Genomic DNA, 5,352 nt, shown 5'->3' with positions numbered 1-5,352 from the left:
CTGAATCCCTTTTAAAATATTCATTCATAAACTCCTGGAGCCTTTTACTCCACATCAAACACTGGGCCCATAGGAGAAGCACTGAGCTGATGCGTCCACAGAGGAAAACAAAAATACAGAGTAAACAGGACCACGGGTGAAAACCAAAATTATCCAAATATTTATGTGCTAAATATACTCCAGGTATATTCATTGTGTTTTTAGGGAAATCATCTGGTCCTCAAAAGGGAATCAACAGGATTAGAAATTGGTAAAAATATGCAAAAAGCCATGAAATCTGCTTTTTCATTTTTTCTGCACAGCAGCTGTGTTGATCCGTGTGAGATGCTCCAGAACAAAGAGGTTATTTGCTCGTTGTCGATTCTTTGAAATGAAGGAGCGACGCGTCTGGTGGCTGCACATCGAGAAATGAAGCCTCACAAAGGGATCTGTGAAGGTGAAGCAGAGGAGACACCATCATCGGGTTGTGCAAGTCGCTCATGTTGTGTTTCATAACAGAGCCGGACAGACACTACTCGTTCAGTGGTCAACAAGACAGCGTTTACAAACCTTTGGACTGAGGTTTCCAGGAGTTGAGATTCAAGCTGACCAGGTAGGCCCTGTGCAAATCAAATTTCATCATTATTGATTCCTCTCTATTCTTAGTCCAGATCTCTGGCACCAAACTGAAGTGAAGAGAAATTAGGTGGTTTCATCTGTTGAACATTAGCGGAGACACTGAGCGTCCTCTAGTCCAAAGTGTAGCTGTCTCTGTAGATGAGCAACAAATTGATTCTCTCTTCCAAGGTTTTTAACATGTGAACGTATGTCCTGTGTTGCACGAGTAAATCTAAAAAAGCAAATATCAAGACTTTTGAAAACAACCATCATCGAAAAGATATTAGAAAAGTATGTGGATGGAGGTTTATCATTTTACTTCGGTATTTTACCTTTAGACAAGTTTAACTAATTGAAAAAACAAAAGTTACTACACAAACACAAGGCCGCTGTTCTCATACAATATTTTTTTAAATAATATTAAACTTTCCTTTTCCGTCCCTGTCTCACCACAGATGACTCCTCTTCACAGAATCCTCCCCGGCATCTTGAATGTCACCTGAATTACCTCCGAGCTCTCCGCTGCCAGGACAATCTCCTCTCCGACAATATCACAAACTCTGCAGTGAATGTCACGGCTAATAGAGCCCTGCATGACGGAGGTATGCTTTTAATCGGGAGGGACGCTGGAGTGTTGGAGCAGGAGCGACACAGAGAGAAAGAAAGAGGAGGAAGTGGAGAGGAAATTAGGAGCGACTGTGATTAAAGCAAAGGCCTGAGATCAAAAGAAGAAATCCAGGAGTGTAGGAGGAGGAGGGGGGGGGGGACCGGTCAGTCACGGCTGCCATTGTAATGTCGTGAAATACCAAGACTCTTTACTCCGTTTCAGTCATTTAAATTGAGAAAGTGTTTTTGCACATCTCAGGAAGTTTTATGTCACACTAGTTGTTGTTGTTGTCGTGTAAGAGAGAAGAAACCGGTGAGGACAACAAAGTGAGTCGTGGCCTCTGGAAAAAAAAAATCTTTGATTGTGTGTTTTTCTCTCAGTTCCATGTTCATGAAAGCACCTTGGCCCATTTTTTATCCACGGCGTCAACACAGTTTGTCACGGCAGGGACACCAAACATGGAGGCTGCCAAAACATCCCCTCTCTGGATGGAGTGCTAGATGCCCCCCCCCCCCCCCCCCCCCCCCCCACACACACACACAAACACACACACACTCCTTCCTGCCCCTTCCTGCACACACACCATAAATCATCCTATGTCTCTTTGACGTTGACCTGCTGATGAACCACACGCTTTTAACAAAGTCATTTAAACGGCAAAAGAAGGGGCCACGCACACACACACACACAAATGCACAGTCAAACACACACACACACACACACACACTCACACACACACACACACACATACACAGTCAAACACACACACACACACACACACACACACACTCTATTAAAACACACGTGCATTCTGTGAGGTCAGAAGTTGAATATTTAATACTTGTACCTGTGCAGACACTTTTAGCACAGTTGCCCCCAAGGGAAGTAAATAAATGTTATATATAAATGTTGGAAATAGAAATGACTAGAAGAGATTCAGCTTTCAAATCTGTTAACGGTTCATTTTGAAGCCTTTAGGAACGAAAAGAGATACGTCCATTTTAAAAGATGTGACCGCGACTCCCTGTAAACTTCCATAAGTCGAGAGTTTCTGACAACGACAAACATGTGGTGGAGGTCGAAGTAGCTGTTTGTCCCTGTGACCGGGCGGAGTAACCTCACACAGATACCTGAGTCTTCTTAACTACAGACATGCACAACTACAGACGGAATTAATGCGGAGAACGATCACAAGGCGCTGTCTGTGTCTGTATCTGTCATTGAGCGTAAATTAGACTTAACTCTGTTTGCGTGGCTCTAAATTTCCCTCGGGATCAATAGATCATAATTCAGTCGAATAGTCAATTGTGGTGCTTGGCTACACAGATTCAGCTGTATCACATCAAATGGTGATTTATATTCTCTTTTCATATCACTGATACATTTTCCTTTTACTAGATATTGTGTCCTGTCAGACAGGAGAGAATTTAGTTCACTTTTCAGGTCATAAAGAGAGAGAGAAATTGAAGAAGAAATAGAAAACAAAAGATTGTAAAAGTCTGAGAAATAGACACAATAAACTACACTATATTGAGAAACAAACAACGTTGTGCAGGACAGAAAAGACACAAAAATGAAAACAGAATGTGTGTGAGCCTGAGGAGACACAACCTTAGAGCGATGGGAAAACCAGCAACTCCAACACCGTGAGTGAAACCAGAAACTGAGGCTTTCAGTTGACAGTTGTAATTAAGTTAAACTACCAAAGTCAAGACTGAAACATGCTCATTGTGTTTTAAATATGTTTATGCCAACTTAGTATATAACAGTCTTAGACTTACAAGAGCTGAAAGAAAGAAAGAAAGTAGGTGTGGAGAAAAATAGATATTCACACATCGCTGGCTTGAATAAGTGGATGATTGGTAAAGATAGATAGATAGATAGATAGATGGATACTTTATTAATCCCGAGGGAAATTCAGATCATCCAGTAGCTTGTACACTTAACACATCACTGACATATATATATAAATAGGATATAAATATATCCACACAGTGCCTCCGAGAAGCAAGTGTGAATAATAACAAACAAACTTAAAAAAAGCTAAATAGACACGAGACAACAGAGCTACGTAGATAGGCAGCCACTCGTGTCGGCGCCATTTTATATAAAGTAGTTTGAGTACAGAAAAGTCAATGGACACGTGTTGTATCAACATATAGGGAAATCTTATTTTAACTCTAGGGTTGTATAGACTGTGATTATTCGGTTTCTCTGTCAGGCTTCGATCTCCTAGTCCTGCTTCTGTCAGAGCTCCAGACCTGCAGCTGAAAACGCTGAAAGGTTTAAAGCATCTAAAGATGGCAGCTCCTTAAAAGTGAAGTCATGTTCTCAAATCCTCATGATCTCGACTCAGGATCCAAACGTACTCAAAAGTGCACTATTTGTTGTTTTTGTACAATAAAAGAAAGCAGTGCAGCATCGTCTTTATACAATGAAGCATGTTTACGACAGATCATCTCCTGACATTGATGCATCCGACTCTGGTATCGTGATTTTGGTTTTGCATTGTTACCATATCTGCTTCCTGCAGGACGTGTTTTTCTCCTCATAGATAATGTAAGTGGCCGTGTTTCACCTCGTCAGCCGTCAATCTGAAATAAACACTGAAGCAAACGTCAAATGTGTTCAAACCAGATTACAGTGAAATGAGTTTGCATCATGAAACTGGTCTTTTAGTTTAAAGTGAGGTCTTTTTTTCCTCCTGATTCAAGATGTCAACATTCCAGAGAGGATTTAAAAAAGACATTGTTTGGAGCAGGAAAACAAAAAAGGTGCAGAACAGAAGCTCCGTCAAAGAGCGGGAGAAGAAAGGGACGGGTCCGGGTCCTTTCAGTCCAGGACGAGGACGAGCCCACACAGATGGGCTGGGACAGAGGACGCGCTGATTAATGATTAATCTGCCTCAGCCACAACAGAGAGGATGCAAACACGGCCCGGGAGCAGAGCCACTTCAAACCCCGGCAGAGAGAAAGGAGAGGAGCCGGCAGATATGGCATCATTCAGCCTGCTCGCTGGAGCTCGTGCACATTGTGTCCTTAAGTGATGGACCAGTGAAAGACACGGCTATTTAAAGCCTCTACAGTCCGTGCTGCAGACGAGAGAGGGGGGGGGTGTGTGCAGTGTTCATGTGGATGTGTGTGTGTGTGCGATGGAGAATGAGGCCGACGGGAACAAACAGAAAAGAGAGAACCAAGTTTTTATTAATGTGATTTTGTTTTTATTTGCACTGCGACGAGCTGTTTGTTATTAAAGAGGCAAAGTGACTGAGACGCTGCATGAAAGAGACCAATGTTTCAATCCGGCTCTTCGATGTGTTTATTATCTATCAATATATAATATTTTAATTGGATTACTTCACACTGTTAATCTAGACTGATGTAGAGTTACAGTAAATTTAATGTTGCTATTGTAACAATCGTCTCATTATTATCAAATCACTTAAACAACAACATTTCAACTTGTAGCATCAAATAACAAATTTAGACCAAACTTAGACGACAAATTAACACTCGATTAAACATCGGTGTGATAAGAACGAACGGAAATGAAATAATTCCTCAGAACATTTTTTACTTTACATTTTAATGTGGTCCATGTCCCATTTGTTAACATGGAGAAGCTATGAATTGTGGCATGCATTGCATCCAGCCACTAGGGGGCAAACGAGATGCTTTAGCTTCACTATAGCGGACCCGTCACATCATCCCTCTTTTCACACATTTAATTTGAGCTGAAACAATCAATTGATTAGTTGATGGATGGTGAAATCAGATAAATATTGAATACGTAGTATTTGCCTTTTTCTCTGCTACAACTACTATAACACAGTTTCATTGGGTTTTGAACTGTTAGATAATTTGAAGACGTCCCCTGACATTTGAGAAACTCGTATTGCTAACTTGTTAATGAGCAAACGATGAACACATTAACATATAAAGCGATTAACAGCTCCATCAATGATGAAATCAAGTTGCAGCTCTACAGTAAATACTGTTTAGTTCAATGAAGGAGGAAGTTAACTTAGTTCCCTAAAGTCATTCAAACCTTTTTATGGATATAGTTCTATTTGATTTGTTAAAGGTAGAACGAAGCTGGAAGCCTCATGACGGAGCTCCTCCATTAGTGAAGTAGGAACTGACTGGTGC

At 41.1% G+C, this 5,352-nt stretch overlaps 1 long non-coding RNA gene across 1 annotated transcript; it reads left to right on the top strand.

The window, feature by feature from the left end:
* Positions 1 to 313: 313 nt before the first annotated feature.
* On the top strand, positions 314 to 4,490 carry LOC133972762 (uncharacterized). Its single transcript, XR_009924476.1, has 2 exons — positions 314 to 592; positions 3,919 to 4,490. It is a non-coding gene; the product is annotated as an uncharacterized LOC133972762 (long non-coding RNA).
* The last annotated feature ends 862 nt before the right edge of the window (positions 4,491 to 5,352 follow it).

Source organism: Platichthys flesus, chromosome 17, assembly GCF_949316205.1.
Source record: "Platichthys flesus chromosome 17, fPlaFle2.1, whole genome shotgun sequence".
Taxonomy (NCBI): domain Eukaryota; kingdom Metazoa; phylum Chordata; class Actinopteri; order Pleuronectiformes; family Pleuronectidae; genus Platichthys; species Platichthys flesus.
The sequence above is the reverse complement of the archived record's forward strand: the minus strand, read 5'-3'. Positions and strand labels throughout refer to the sequence as shown.